At 36.6% G+C, this 16,975-nt stretch overlaps 1 protein-coding gene across 6 annotated transcripts in view; it reads right to left on the bottom strand.

Annotated features, from left to right (window-relative positions):
* UVRAG (UV radiation resistance associated) overlaps positions 1–16,975 on the bottom strand; it is a 313,421-nt gene that overhangs the window by 46,391 nt on the left and 250,055 nt on the right. The window contains exon 14 of one of the 6 annotated variants that reach the window (XR_013362269.1): positions 11,845–12,023. The exons of the other annotated variants lie outside the window; for them this stretch is intronic. The gene's annotated coding sequence lies outside the window, so the exon portion shown is untranslated. The remainder of the gene's footprint in view (positions 1–11,844; positions 12,024–16,975) is intronic. 6 annotated transcript variants of the gene reach the window in all.

The following is a 16,975-nucleotide window of genomic DNA, read 5'->3' as shown; positions in this document are numbered from 1 at the left end:
TCTTCTTCCCTTGGACATAATCTTTACTTATATTTTTGACTTGTCTAGAAGTCTTTCAGATATAAAGATAGATATTTTCTTCCTTTGGACATAATCTTTACTTACGTTTTTGACTTGTCTAAACTATATAAAACAAACACATTTCAGGTTTACCAATAACTTTCATTACAATTTTGATCTCTATCAGGTCAAGTTGTTATAAAGTCATATTAAGTAAGCCTTAAAAGAGAAGGGCTCTTGGACTCTCCAACAGTTGTTTTGTCTGTGTCTTACTGAATGATACAGTATGTGAGAATACCAACTTTTCTTCTGCTAAGGTGCCCTATGTCCAGACCTTTAGCCTCAGTCACATTATACTGTATCATTTCACATGCTCCATAATCCCAACTCCTAGAAATATGTGCCTATCCTTTAAGCTTCAGACTTTAGTTTTTTAAAAGCTATGCTTTTGTCACGCTCTTCCTTCAGTCTGGAAGGTGTAACCTAGTCCTTTCCATCTCTCTGGCTTTTCTAATAAAACTTTACCCTCTCTTCAGGTTTACTACTGAAGAAAAGCTCTCCCTGGTTGAATCAGTAAGAAGGATAATGGGTATCATTTAATGATCAGTCTCCCAGTCCTAAGCTCTTTGTCAGGTTCTTCATTTTTTTTTATTTTTATTTTTTTTAAATTTATGATAGTCATACAGAGAGAGAGAGAGAGAGAGAGGTAGAGACACAGGCAGAGGGAGAAGCAGGCTCCATGCACCGGGAGCCTGACGTGAGATTTGATCCCGGGTCTCCAGGATCGCGCCCTGGGCCAAAGGCAGGCGCCAAACCGCTGCGCCACCCAGGGATCCCTGTCAGGTTCTTCAATACTTTATGGTGTTTAAAGTTTATTAACCCTCAAAGTATTATTTTTGCTTCATAGATGAAAATATAGGTTCAGAGAATAAGTATTTCCTAAAAGTTCTACAGCTATTAAAACAAATAAAACTCTAATTTAAAGCCGAATATGGGCAGCGTGGGTGGTTCAGCGGTTTGGTGCCTGCCTTCAGCCCAGGGTGTGATCCTGGAGACCCAGGATAGAGTCCCACGTCGGGCTCCCTGCGTGGAGCCTGCTTCTCCCTCTGCCTGTGCCTCTGCCTCTCTCTCTCTCTGTGTCTCTCATGAATAAATAAAGAAAATCTTAAAAAAAAATAAAGCCCATGAATATCAAATATTGCTGCTCCCAAGATACTGTTTATCTTCTTGATAGCATATATATTATGGATAAACATTACAGAGTCAGAACTAGCCTCCCATTTCCCTTGCTTCCTTCATAAATGATCTAAATATATGAAGTGTCTCAGAAGGTAATATATTCCTCGTCGATTAGTTTTAAGAAGCATGATGACTATCTCTTAGGGATACTATGGAAAAGTGTTGGAAATTAGAGGAGGTGTCTCTGATCTCTACATTCCATGACCCAGTGGACTTTAATTCTTGACCAGGAAAAGACAAATATTCAGCAAAGCCTGTTTTTGACTTTGGGACATTCACTAGTAGCACTCAGATCTCATTCTTTTACTGCTGAAAATGCAGTTAAAATCAGATTGAATTTGGTTAAAATAAAGAGAATATTTTAAAATTCACTGTTTTCTCATACATTTAAAAAACCTAATTTCTCCATTTAAAAACTTATTTTGGGGACTTATGGGTTAAGTTGGCGGATTGAACAGGTACATTTACTCCCGAAATTCCAATAACAAAGCAGGAATGAGATGTTCTATCTTTATGCTTCGATTGTTTCTAATGAGAAGACAGTAAGGTTTTAAACTATTTTTCACTGTATGTATTGTGCAGATGTATAAATAAAAGAAAGACAATAAGGGAGGATATAATAACAACATTTTGGAAACTGAAAAGAGCATAAACAAGTGGCAAATAACCTAACTTAGCAGACTTTAAAAAGTTGAGTTGTTAAGCCAGCAAAGGGACAATGAGAAGCAATTTGAACTATATACTTCAATAACCCCCAGAAGGCTCAGAAACTGACGACCCCATGTATTTCTCAAAGTGGCAGCAAAACTGCAAAATTGGGGTTAAGAACAGAAAACTGGGTGATCATTCTGCAATGTATATAAACACTAGATTGTTATGCTGTGTACTTGAAATTAATATACTGTTGTATGCCAACTATAGCTCAATATTTTAAAAAAAGAACAGGAATACTGGTTGAAAATCTATAGGACAATTATATCTCCAGATCCTCTCCCAACTCCAGAGAGCCAGGTGATAACCACTATTACACACTAACAAATAAACTTGAATTTTATTCTTTGGAAAGGGAAACATTAGCACAATTAAGGACCAAGGCACTGTGTTGAGAACAAGGTGACTAAGTGAACATATGCATATTAAATGTGGAGACCTCCAGCCATCTTCCCCCCACTCTGCTTCCAGAACACAGGCAAATACTTTACAGGCTTCTACTTTACAGCTGGATAACTGCAAGATACTCGACAAGCCCAAGAGAAAAGACTTATGGTATTTATTCCCCAATGAAAAGAGCACAGACAAATTACCCTACAGTGAACTCCAGAGTTAACAACCTCTATCCACACACTAAAAGCTTCCCATGTTTCTAATCCTCTCTTCTTAAAAATAAATATGCAATCAAGTATTACCATAGTCCTAAGAAAAGCCTGATGCAGGTAATATATCAAAACCAAAAATAAGAATAAAAAATTTTCAAATCATTAATATGCAGGTAAGATACTACATACATAAAACAACAGGATGCTACTCAGAGAAAAGGAGCTCTTAGAAATTTAAAATATGAAATCAGAAAATGAAAAATAACAAACAGAAGGGGCAAGATGCAGAGTTCAGGGAATCTCTCAGGAGGTAGAACAAAAAGAGATTGGAAAACACGAGAAGAAAGAAGAACACGAGAGGATAAGTGCAGGAAATCTAATACTAAATAATAGTAGTCCCAAAAGAGGGATAAAATAAAGAAGAAATCATCAATGAAATAATTCAAGGAAATTTTCCAGCACTTCATGACTTGAGTTTTGAGACTGAAAGGATCCACTGAGTACCTAGCAGAATGAATAGAAATAAACTTTTGCATGGTTTTGACTAGAAGAAGAGAAAATGGCACCCAGTAACTTATTAATAACTTACTACCATGGGCATATATTTTGGGAAAAATGCTCACCTACTGTTTAATTCTTCCTTAACCTTTCTCCACTCCTCAAAGCCCTGCATTATCTTCCTGGACACATACAAAGCCAAGCACATATAAGCAAAGACAGTAATTTCATTTGATATAAATGTGCATTGCCTCTTCTCTTTTCAAGTGGCAGGCTATTCCTTTCAGGGTTGAATTTTCAGTCCTTCATCCAAGTAGGAAGGTCACTGATTCATTCTATCTTCCATGCACTAACCCTTCCTTCCATGCACTAACCCTTTCCATTTGATGTGCTAGGCACTGTGGTAGGACAAGGCGATGAGAAAGCTTCTGCCTCTGGCCCTTAAGGCTCACCTTAAGGGGAGACACACACATATAAATAATAATGGAAATGTAAGAATATTGATATGTCTGACTGTTTTTAAAGAAAAGTTCGGCAGGGAGATCAGAAGATGGATGATAACTCTGTCCAGGAGGGTAAAGAAAAGCTTCATGGAAGAGAATGGCCCAGCTGGATAGTGTGGAAAATGATAGGGGTTTAGCACAGATGACAGGGTGAGATTTCAGGCAAAAGGAGTATATATGAAAGCAAAAACAGAAGGTGGGGCTCACATCAGTGTAGTGGTTTAGTTTTCCTGGCATAAAGAGCCAGTGGCAGGAGTTTGGCAGGAGGTGAGGCTAAAAAGGGAGGAAGAACATGTGAAGGCTTATTGTTACTGTTATTTTTTGAGGGAGAAAGTCTGTGGGATGATAGTCTACTGAAAACTATTAAGAGGTTTTGTTTGTTTTTCTGAGAGAGCACATGTGAGGTTGGGATAGGGGCAGAAGCAGAGGGAGAGAGAAGCTTAAGCAGGCTCCACACCCAGCGCAGAACCCAACATGGGGTTTGACCTTACGACCCTGAGATCACTACCTGAGCTTAAATCAAGAGTTGGACCCTTAACCAACTGAGTACTCCTGAAAATTATTAAAAGGTTTTAAGTAGGGGGTTGACATGAACAGATTTGTAAGGTTTCCCTCACCTTCCGCATTGTTTTTTCAAAGAGTGCTTCCTTGAATGCAAGTACTTGAGCAGGGACTCTACCTTGGAAACAATGAAGAATCTCTTAACAAAAATCAGCCAGTGTGAAACCACAGGGGTATTACAATGTTGTGACCAATGCCAGATGAACTTTTATAAATGCCAAGAAATACCAGGGTTCAGAGGGTAATACTGAACTGAACCGGGGAGGATGCAGTGACCATGGCTAACTTACTAAATTTCTTTAGTGCTAAAATGAGAATAGAAAATAATTTATATTCCATCTACTTCAAGGACCATTATAAGGATCAAAAAGAATAATGCATATAAAAGTATTTTGTTAGGGGCACCTGGGTGGCCAACTCTTGATTTTGGCTCAGGTCATGATCTCAGAGTCGTGGGACTGAGCCCTGCATTGGGCTCTGTGCTTAGCAGAGACTCTGCTTGAGATTCTCTCTCTCCCTCTGCCCCCTCAAAAAATCTTTTGATAAAGTATCCTGACTCTCCATTTGTAAACTGTACGACTTTAGTCAAATTGTTTAATTTTTCTATGCTTCAAAGTCCTCATTTATAAAGTGGGGATACTTCCATTTATCTTATAGGGTGTAAAGAGGATTGAAGGACCTTGCCTCACACAATGTTTGTAGTAGGATCTTGACCGTTTACATTGGCTCATTGAATATCAATCAATTGGTCGGTTATGCAGTCAATAAGTATTCACGGAGGACATGAAGTGTACAGAGTCCTGATAAGTCAGAATTCCTAGGAAAAATAAGCAAAACTGGAGCAAAATCTTAAAATACTACTAAAATGCTCAAGATCAGGTCAATTCAAGAGCACAGCAACAAGTACCTATTAGCTTAAAGCCTTCTCCAGAATCTTGTGCAGGAATTATCCAAGAACATGTCTGACTTTCTCATTGGCATTTCTGTGTACCCACACACATTCACAACTGTGTGTGTGTGCATGCGTGAAGAAACATTAAGACTCACTAAGGAAAAATAAATCTCTCACACTTGAAAATTAAGGAACTGCATAGGCAGCAAATCTCTGGGTGAAGGTGATGCAGTGGGTTATACAAGCCAATAATTTATGTTAGGGCTTCACAAAATGTTCGACACTAGGAAAGGAACCAAAATAAGTCCAATTACATCAATAAAAAGGTATGACTAGCTGTGCTGCCCAGGCTGGGATGCTATTTCTTGCTATAAACAGAAATGGCTAGAATTTGGATGACTAACTAAACAGTGCAATAATAAAAACAAAGCATGTTATAATAGCTGCTGCTAGATCCATAACCTTGGGGATCAATCAAATAATGCCTGTTGCCATATATATATATATATATATATATATATATATATATATATATATATTGTATATATATATATATATACAATCTCGTGGGTTTTTGTTTTTTGGGGGATAAAAAGTTCAGATCACTTCTAAACTAGCAATTTGTCTGCCTAGGTTTTGTTAAGTCTGTTATGGTTACGAGAAAATATGATCTTTCATATTAAATCACTTATGACCTTGGTAAAATATTACTTTATATTAACCGACTCTTGGGACACTTTAATTTTATGAAACATGTACTTTAGTTTTTAAAAGTATGAAGGCACAACTACATATTCCTAATCTACTACATCATGTTAACAAGCCATCAAAGATCTGGGAATATAAAGGGGAAAAAAATATACCGAAATCTCCATCTAGTTTCAAATACAAAAGGATATCTGCAATTAAAAACAATTTATAGGCAATATTTTAAATCCTTAAACATACAAGGAATGTGTCTGATTGGCTTCCTGGATTCATGTCTTCCTGCCCAATATTCTACAGAAGTTACCAAACGAAGTAAAAGGTTGTGGGAAAAACCCAACACCGACTTTAGGGCGGAGGTCAGCACCTTTACAGATGTAATGACAAATATTTCTGGAATACATGGTGAAAAGAACTAAAGAAAGATTATAGCTCGTGGATTAAGCTAGGGTATCCACAGTTCAAAAATATGTCTCACACAGTTCCATTAACAGTCTCAAATTTCAAATTACCAATAAGTAACTAGGAAGAAAGTCCCCTTTGTATTACTTATTAAAATCAGATACTTTCTTCTTAATTAGTTACCTATCTGCTTCCTGAGGGAATGGGACTTTGAACACTCTGGAACTGGGAAGGGAGGTGGATTTTGGTGTGGCCTCACAATTTGGGGGTTTAGCAAGGTTGTGACACAGCAGTATGAAAACACTGGGTATCAGCAGGTACATGGTATCTCGTAGATAGCAGCTCAATGAATATATGCTAATAAATGAGTTGGGAAAAGGACTTGGAAATATGACAATAACCAAGCTGCCTACTTTGATATTTGATCACAGGCCCTGAAACTGACAAATGTTAAAAGTGCCACCGGTTGCCACTAAGTAACATGAACTGCCAATGTCCAGCTTAAAGTGGTTTCCTCTATAATAGACAAGCAGAAATATATCTAATAAAGACCCATATATCTTTCTTTTATATTTTACTAAACCCCAATGCTGCTCAAAGTGCCAGTATGCAATAAATACGGAGCTTGTGCCAGAATATAAATAAATACACTACTTCCTTCATTGAGAACATCTCCATATTAAAAAAAATGCATCTGAGCTAAGCAGTATGTTTACTGATATAGCTGATTTTGGTACAAATTCCTTATCTTGCTGCACACTGCTAACAAGCAGCTCTGTGCCTACAGACTGCCTGCTGGTCTAATGACCACACTGAGTAGTCCTGGTATAGACAATCTCAGCACAATTTATACCAAAAGATGTTATTTCTAGGAAAAAATAAGTTAGAAAATAATCACCTAGCATTATAGAAGGGGTCCACAAAGGAAACTAACATTTATTTATTATTATGTCCCAAGGCTTTTACATATTTTATTTGATCTATACAATTACCCTCTATTGGCAGTAATACCATTCACAACTGAGGTTCAGAGAGGTGTTAAACTTATCTGAAGTCATGCAACTAGTACAGAAGCAATGAAATGTGCCCCATAGATCTCCCGTGGCAGGGAATATAACTAGCTAATGGCTCCAACTACTTTTATGTTTGGATCTTCACTCTATTCATGCCACCCATTCCTATAGGCTGCTCCCAGTTATTGACTATCATATTTAGGTGAGACATGGGATTCCTCCAGTGGTCAACTGGTTTGAGGACTTTCCATCAAACTGGGTGAATCTTCCTTAGAACTGAGTTGCAGTCTAAGACTCTTCCTACTCAGTGCTCCTTCCTTCCCTTTCTCCTACTACAAATATATCTGCATCAAGTCTGAAGGCTCTTTCTACCTTCTTCTGCTCCCTCCTCCAATAAATCTTTGTACATTTAATTCCCTCTGCTTCTTGTTGAATTTAAGCTAAGGTAGTTAGTGAATGTGGATACTGGTCCTGATCATGTGGTTATTTTGGAGGAAGAGAATGTTGGTATGGGATTAACTACAGTGAGTCTAACACATTGTATTTTCCTCACAGTAGAGGAATTTTGATACAAGAAACAAATTTTAAAAGCCTGCTACTGTCGTTTTCATTCTGCACCTGGGATAATACATTAAGAATGAAGACCAGAAGGTAATGATGCTGGTAGTGAGACTAACAGAAGTGTATGGGCTAGCAGGTTTGCAAAATTGCCACTTATTGGTACTATTAACTTCAAATCACCAGTTTTAAAAAAGGCAGTAACAGCAAAACTCCAAAGTATAACAAAAGGGTACCATGTTGTCATGGTGCTACCACAGCCCCAGAAGGCAGTAATTTATGGATTCCTCAAATGGAAAGTCACATTAGCAACTTTGCCAAACGTCTCAAATGGATATGATAATGAAACTGAAGAGATATTTATTCAACTTCTATCTTGGTTAAGGCAGTATGGTGGGGAATTCATCAGAATAATTAGATTTTACACACATGTGGGCTATTTTTCAGATGGAACAACTTCCCTTATACCCCCTCACCCACCAGAGCCTCGTATATAGTACATTTAATTAATACTTTTTGGCTGGCATATGGAAGAGGTACACAAACTCCGTATATGTTCTGAGTTTTAGATTAAAAGTAGAAAACCAAGACAACTTATAAAGTACAGGGAAACTAGAATAATGTATTTTGTTTAGAAAAGGAGATTATGTAAAAGTAAGATATTAACTTTTAAAATAAATGATTTAAACATCTATTTTTAATGGCTATGTTTTAGGGAGAGATTGAGAATAAAAATGACAACATAATAATGAATGTCTTTGTTTCTTACATCTTCCGTATCTTACCAGAATAGAGATCTTAGACCATTACTAAAAGCTTTGCATTCTCTTAACCTCTTAAATTCAGATATTAATAACTTCTTTATAGAAATAAATAAAAAAGCACTGATGGAAGACGGAAAGTGCATTAGTGTTCATGTTATCTCTCCCAGTATGAATTTAATGGGTATTTTAATAAGGAGATATAAACTAATGTCACTGATTAGGAAATATATCCACTCACATCCTTTATTCACTTCCAATGGGGCTTGATGGTGATGTCTGAGTGGAATTACTATAAAGCAAATGATGAATTAGTGTCAGGGCAAAGGGACACATAAATGTGTCTCAGAGATGAAACAATTATATTCTATATCACAAGTTAAGGGTCAACACAAAAGACAGTGCAGTCAGTCCTAAAGCAGGGCTAACCAATTTGGCTAAGCCCATTGCTTGGAACTTGCTGAAGCTAAGCTGTTTTGATAGCTGGGCCACAGGCTTCCTTGGCTATAATAACCTGAAAGTAACATTTACGTGTTTTAAGTCTCTTTTAATCTCCTAAATACCATGAAGTGATGTTTATCAGATTTTAAGACGCAGGCACATTCCACTCAGATGATTTCATTCTCGGGGGACCTCATCATTATGAAGGCTTATTAAAAGAAGGTGAAGGCTCACAAGACTTTAAGAAGAATCCTAAGTGACACTGCAAACTAAATCTAAAAAACTTGGGTTTTTGGCTTGGCTATACAATGTAATTTCCTTTCCGTGGTTAGTTTAGTGGTCATAGTTCAGCAAACTTTGGATAAAGTGACCACTACAATTAGTCTATCAAAAATAGATAGACTGCTTCTCTCACTTTCTCTTCTAATTACGTTCAATTTTAACACTCAGTGTGGAGGCTTGACCTGTAAGTGGTAAATGCCCAAATACCCACAAATTCATTTACTACTAGGCATTTCAAATACCTTCCATACTTTCAGGCACATTTTTTTTTTCTAAATTTTTATCTATTCATGATAGTCACACAGAGAGAGAGAGAGAGAGAGAGAGAGAGAGAGAGGCAGAGACATAGGCAGAGGGAGAAACAGGCTCCACGCACCGGGAGCCCGACATGGGATTCAATCCCGGGACTCCAGGATCGCACCCTGGGCCAAAGGCAGGCGCCAAACCGCTGCGTCACCCAGGGATCCCCAGGCACATTTTTAAGATTCATTTATTTATTTGAGAGGGAGAAAGAGAGAGAGCGCATGTGCACATGAGCATTGGGGGAGGCGGAAATGGAGGAGAGAGAGAAATCTCAAGCTGACTCCCTGCTGAGCACAGAGACTAACGAGGGGCTTGATTCCAGGACCCTGAGATCATGACTTGAGCCGAAATCAAGAGTAGGATGCTTAACCGACTGAGCCACCCAGGTACCCTTTTAAGTACATCTTAAAGAAAAGAGATCTATCCAAAACTCAGTCTATTCATTGATTCGGAGTTTATTTTTATATTAAATGTCCTTAAATGGTCACAAATATTGTTTCCAATTTATCTTTCCATAACCTGGAGAAAGAAACTATCAAAAATACTCCAATGCTTATTTGTTTCAGTGATTTATTTAGAATTCCTCATCAACCAAGGAGTAATTTAACAACCCTAAGCCTTAGTATCCTCATTTTACAAATGAGGATAATAATAAAAACCTGAAAGGGTTATTAGGAATATTGTGGATAAAGAATAAAAGTGCTTTGCATAGAGATAGTCAATAAAAACACCATTCTTATTTGTGAAGCTAAGATTTCCAAGTGTTCTAGTTCAAAATCCTTTTTCTTCTGGTATAGGACACTGAAATATCAAGTCTTTAGTAGTAAGCAAGTATTTTTCAGAGACTAGAAGAATTCGCTGAAACGGTACTACATATACTTCTTAAATTGTTGTTATTCTATAATGTTTTCACGTGAAGATAAAACATACATAGAGCAAAATGCTTAAAACACGTATGTGCATTGCTTAAAAACCATAATGAAGCAAACCCCTGTGCAGCTTCAGTTAAGACACAGAATGCTCTGGGTGCCCCAGAAGATCCCCAGAAGCCCCTTTCTCATTATTATCCCTCTTCTCTCCTAGAGGTGGTGACCATGCTTACTTTTTGTATAGTTTCCATGCCTCACAATATAGTTTAACCTTGCTAATTTTTGAAAACTATACATAAATGGAGTAACATTGTGGAAATTCTCTTTTGTTTTGCTTCTTTTACTCAACATTATGTTTGCGAAATCCATCTTTATCATTGCATACAGCTATGGTTCTATGGCTACACAGTATTCCATTACATAAATATATCATGATTAATGATAAACATATTGCTGACAGAGTTTAAGCTGTTTCCAGTCTCTGGCTATTACGATTACTGCTGCCATAAACATTCTCATATGCGTATCTTCAACCTCACTGGATAATGCCAAATTGTTTTCTAAAATGATTTTTATCAATTTGCATTTCCATCACCACTACTTTAAGAGAAACCAATTGGAGTGTGTGTGTGTGCTGGGGTTTTTGTTTTGTTTTGTTTTTATCATGCATGGCTCAAAACAAGACTGGGAAGAATCATAGAACATTATTGCTAAAAGGAAACGGAGAGATTATTTACCTCAACATTCTTATTTTAGAAGGACCTAGGGCTTAGAAAGATGAAGAGACTTGCCTACTGTAGGTTAAGAGGCACACTGAGTTAGAAAACTCCAGAGAAATAGTTTGAGGCAAAACCGAAGCTAGGATGAATATATGGCTTTCTCTATATACATTAAGTGGCCTAGCAAGGTGGTCTAAAAACGAGCTACAACTATTTTCTGTAAAGGTAAACACAATGGGGAGAAAGACAGAAATACTTCAGAGTTGTTTATAATTTTTTTTTTAATTTTTATTTATTTATGATAGTCACAGAGAGAGAGAGAGAGAGAGGCAGAGACATAGGCAGAGGGAGAAGCAGGCTCCATGCACCGGCAGCCCGATGTGGGATTCGATCCCGGGTCTCCAGGATCGCGCCCTGGGCCAAAGGCAGGCGCCAAACCGCTGCGCCACCCGGGGATCCCCAGAGTTGTTTATAAAAGGCAACAACAACATCATGTTGCACAATAGACCTCTTTAAGCCCCATTATATACATAAAGACATTGAGGCCCAGAGAGAAATTTCTTACAGAATATTGCAGTCATCAAATGACAATACTGAATCAAGAATTTACCTTATGTCCATCTGTGCTTGTGTTTCTGACCACATTATACTGCCCTAAAACCTACGCAGCCAATGGAACACTGTTGTATTTTCAAAAGTACAAAAAAAAAAACCTTTGTTCATTTTACGAAGAACTAATGAATACCAAAGGGAAAACACATAGTATTAAGAAAAAAATGTACCTAGGTAACCTCTTGAAAGCTGGAATCTTTATACCTGCTGGCATATCATTACAATTTGATGGTAGAAGCCTAGCACTAACCGATAGATTAAAGAATGTGGTTTCTAGTCCCAGGTTTGCCACAAAGCATTGGTGCCATTTTGAGAATGTCAAGAAATCGTACTAGGCCTTGGTTGTTACCTGAAAAAATATATAATTATATACTTTAGTATATATTTTAAATATTATTATATATTTATATATATATACATTTTATTATAAAAGCAATAATGTACTCAATAAAAAGAAATAGAGAAGTAGAAAAATTGTGCAAAATCCCACAAAACAAACATATAACACAATTTTGGCATACATCTGGGCAGTATTTCCCCCCTACATTAAGGGTCAATGTTTATTTTTGCCTTTAAAATTTTAATTTTCCATAACTGTAGCATATACATTTAACTTCATATCCTCCTTTCTTCACTAATGGCAAATGTACTTCTGTACTATTACCCAATCTTCATAAACACTTTAATGACCATGGATGCTCCTCAGTTTATTTAACCTACCCCTAGATAGCTATTTTCAGTTATGATAAACACCTTTAACTGTTTTCACGAAGTTAGAAGTATTTCCTTATGATAGACTTTCCAAGAAGAATTACTAAATCAAAGGTGAAAATTTTTTTTTATTTTTATAAGAATCTTTTTTAAAAAAGATTTTATTTATTTATTCATGACAGAGAGAGAGAGAGAGAGAGGCAGAGACACAGGCAGAGGGAGAAACAGGCTCCATGCAGGGAGCCTGATGCGGGACTCAAACCTGGGTCTCCAGATCAGGCCCTGGGCTGGAGGCGGCGCTAAACCGCTGAGCCACCCAGGCTTCCCCAAAGGTGAAAATTCTTATTATAAGTCCATGTCATATGGATTTCTACTGACCCATGATTTACCTGGAATGGTACTCCATCAACCCCTGCTTATTTTTTTTTTCCCTCCTTATTTTCTACAAACAAAATCACTACCATATAGCATACTGTTCAAAAATTATATCTTAGAGAATCATAAAATCTTTTTGATCTTGCTGTGGTAAATCAAATAAGGCAAGGGAGAAGAAATGTGTGGGAAATATCAGAAAGGGAGACAGAACATAAAGACTCCTAACTCTGGGAAATGAACTAGGGGTGGTGGAAGGGGAGGAGGGCGGGGGGTGGGGGTGAATGGGTGACGGGCACTGAGGGGGACACTTGATGGGATGAGCACTGGGTGTTATTCTGTATGTTGGTAAATTGAACACCAATAAAAAATTATTTTATTAAAAAAAACAGGATCAAACACACACACACAAAAAACTTGAATGTAATAATAAAAAAAGAGCAACAAACAGATTGAAATATGAGTGGTAAAGTCAAAAGGCACAAATTCAAAGAGTATTAGGACTGATATGGACCTCAAAGTACATAAAGTTTAACCCCTTTACTCTTTAGATGAGACAACTGAAGCCCAATAGAAACCACTTGCCCAAGGTATCAGCAAGTAGAAAGATGGAATAGAACACGAAAATTTGTAATTGTTGGTGCTATGTTCTTTCCATTAAACCATTTCATCTACCTTTTTGGGGTCCATTGGATGATAAAATTTCATTCTTCCCATTTTATCTGCCCAACTTATTTAAATGTAAAATGCTAGCCTGAGTTTATAATATATACATCTTTTAAACTAACTGACATAAATATCTATAAACTAGTGCTCTAAATGGAAGACTATGATTTGGCTCTATCCACAGAAAACTTTGGTTATATTAGAATAACTGTCTTTTCTTAAAAGATAAATTAGCAAAATATAATCATTACAAGTTTCAAAATCTAGAATCTCAAATCAGCTGTGCTATCTTCCCCTAAAAGCTAAAGATTTTACGTTTTGAATCAGAAAACTAAGGTTCAAGTTTTGGTTCTACCATTAATGGCTCTGTGTGACCTTAAAGTGGTGCACTTAACTTTTCAAAGCTTAGCTTAGTTTACTTATTAGCAAAAGAAGACAACAATAATTTTATGCCTCATAAGGCTATGGGATATTATAAGAAAAGTGCTCTGTTACCTGTACAATGGTAAGCTAAAAACATCATTATGATTATCTGTGTAACTATTATACCAAACAGTAAGAGAAGAAATAAAAATTTAATGCTTAAAGTGCAATCTACCATGTTTAATCCAGAAGAGTCAAATCCTGACTCACTTTCTGTTTTCATAAGGGTGACTAGAACAAGAGATTTGTATTTTTTGTTTTAATACCTCGAATATATGGCACCACATCTTTTATGCAATTCTAAAATTATTCCATTATGAGTTAAAAATATCAGATCAGTTTGCAAACAGCAAAACAGAAAAAAATACCACTAAATTTGGGGGGAGCACTCTAGGAATGTAATATTCTCCCTAATTAAAAATGTCACACCCCAGGTAAGGGTAATATGTTGTAGAAGTGAGAAGAGGAGCTCATTGTCCAGGAACACATGTCATCAAGAGCTTTGTTATGTCTGCTCTGAGTTTTGTTCACATTCATACCTCTGTTTGGTGGTAATGGTGGGGAGTCTTTACTTTCCCCTCTCTACTTCCCTTCCCTCTACTTTCAGAGCAAACTTGGACTCGCCCTTATAGGTGCAGCTTGAATGTTTCCTTTAGGCATACCTCCCAAAGAAAGTTTAGCACATCTTTGTCAGAAGCGCAAACCACACTGTGGTGTTGGTTAGAAGGTGAGCACTAGGTCTAGGAACCCAGTCCTATTTGTCCTTGTCTCTCCCCAGTGCCCAATCCTGCACCTGACACAGAGTAAGTGCTGAATCAGCCCTACTTGCAGCCACAGAAACACCAAGAGAGTCAACAGAAATAGTTGTACCAGTCACAGGACTAGATGACTGAAAAGAAGGATTTACAGCAAATAAAGAGTGCCAAAGCAGAAGAAAAGAATGAAGAAATGAGCCAGGCAATGGGAGATGGGAGTTTAGAGGCTCTTCCAAAAGCTGCCTTCCTCCAGCTGTTGCCCTAATACCAGAGAGCTTTTGCATAGCAAGGGCAGGGACAATCCTCGAGAGGATGGGGTTGAAAGGAGGTAAAAACAGAAATAAAGGCTGACTCAAGTCTGTGACTAGCGAATTCTTCACACTTAGTTGCAAGGTCTATGCATTATATCCTTGTATCTTTTTTTTTTTAAGATTTTATATATTTATTCATGAGAGAGAAAGAGGAGAGAGAGAGAGAGAGAGAGAGAGAGAGAGAGAGGGGCAGAGACACAGGCAGAGGGAGAAGCAGGCTCCCCAAGGGGAGCCCGACGTGGGACTCGATCCCAGGACTCCGGGATCACCCCCCCCGAGACGAAGGGAGGCGCTCAACTGCTGACCATCCAGGCATCCCTATTTCCTTGTATCTTATGTCATTTTGGGAGTTCTACAGCCTACCTATAATTTTTAAAAAGGGATATTTATTGAAAGGTATTGGTCATTCACAAAAGAACCTGAAACAGGAAATAAATATATGAACTACCTGGATCTAACATTCACTAATAATAAAAAGCTACAAATAAAAGCTAGAGATCTATTTCTTCTCTCACATTAAAAAAGAGGCTAATAAATTCACAACATGCCACAACACAGAATATATAATATTGGCAAGAAGGTAAGGAAGTACCTATATATAACTTTAAAATGTATATATTCTTTGACCCAGCAATAAACTATTTATCCTAAGCAAATAACTGAGACAGGCATAATTAAGTAGAAGGATGCTTCCTCATCACAAAGCTGTTTGCAATAAAGAAATGATGGAAAACAATCTGTATGTCCATCAATAAGGAAACTGTTAATTACAGCATGTCCATACAACAGAAGGCAATGCAGACAACAAAATTTTACACAACTATATTCATCAACATGAATCTATCTTCATAATATAGTTAAATGAAAAAAACAATAGAATGCACGGTTTGAAACCATTTACATAAAATGTTACCTATTTAACTTATGTATATATGTTTGCACAGATGTTTGGAAAGGTGTTCATCAAGATATTACAATGGTTGTCCCTGAGTAATAGAATCCCAAGTGGTTTTGCTTTTCTTTATATTTTTTCTATATTTTAAAAACAAATTTATGATGAGATTGGATCATTTACATAAGTTGTTTCTGTTTCAAAAAACAAACCTGTTACCTTCGCTTGAAACTAAAAGCTCATTTATAGTGAACAAGGTATTTGAATATTTTCCTTCCATATAGATGATACTCACCAATGCAGCTTTACAGGCAATTTCCCCCCTTCTTTACTTATTTGTAACTTGTATTTAGCTTGTAATCTACTTCCACACACTGTCATCTCATTCATTTTGTATTTGTGAAATATGGGATTTCTTTATCACAAAGATTATACTGTACTTTGCATTTTATGTATTTAGCAAACATTTATTCAGCACTTACTCTATTCCAGGCACTATTCTAAGTCTTTACAAATATTATTTAATCCTCATAACAACTCTAAGAGATAGGAACTATACTTATAGGTATTATTATTATTATTATTATTATTATTATTATAGTTATTCCCATTTTACAGGATACTGAGGTACACAGAGATTAAGTAACTTATTCAAAATCATATAGCTAAAGTGATACAACTAGCATTTGAACCCTTGCAGATCCATAGTATTTGCTCTTAAACACTCAGCTATGCTACATTTCTTTTAGTTCATTTTATTCTAGGATTTTGGTCTTGATAAAGTTATATCCATCAGGATAATAATTTTATCAACTCTGGAAACCCAAGTCTGGACATTTTAAAATGCTTTTCTCTAATAGGTACCAAAATTTACATATAATAGTTTTTTTGAAGTTCATGTCCTTAAATATATGCTTATACCTAAGTTATGACTATTCCTTTGATGCCAACTAAAATCAGACTTTTAAATAGATACTAGTTCTCATAATTCATTTCATGAGGCTTAACCACAAAAAAAAAACCAGAGTTCATAGTCTACCTTCTCTGAACTAAATACTGTGTATTTCATTTCAGTCAAAGTACATTCTTTAAAAATTTTTCTCCAAAAAAAAAAAAAAAAAAAAAAAAAAAAAAAATTTTTCTCCCAGCAAAAAATGTCACTCATGGAGGT

This window comes from Canis aureus, chromosome 23, assembly GCF_053574225.1.
Source record: "Canis aureus isolate CA01 chromosome 23, VMU_Caureus_v.1.0, whole genome shotgun sequence".
NCBI classification, from domain to species: Eukaryota; Metazoa; Chordata; class Mammalia; order Carnivora; family Canidae; genus Canis; species Canis aureus.
Note: the sequence above shows the minus strand (reverse complement) of the source record. Positions and strands in the feature narration are given on the sequence as shown.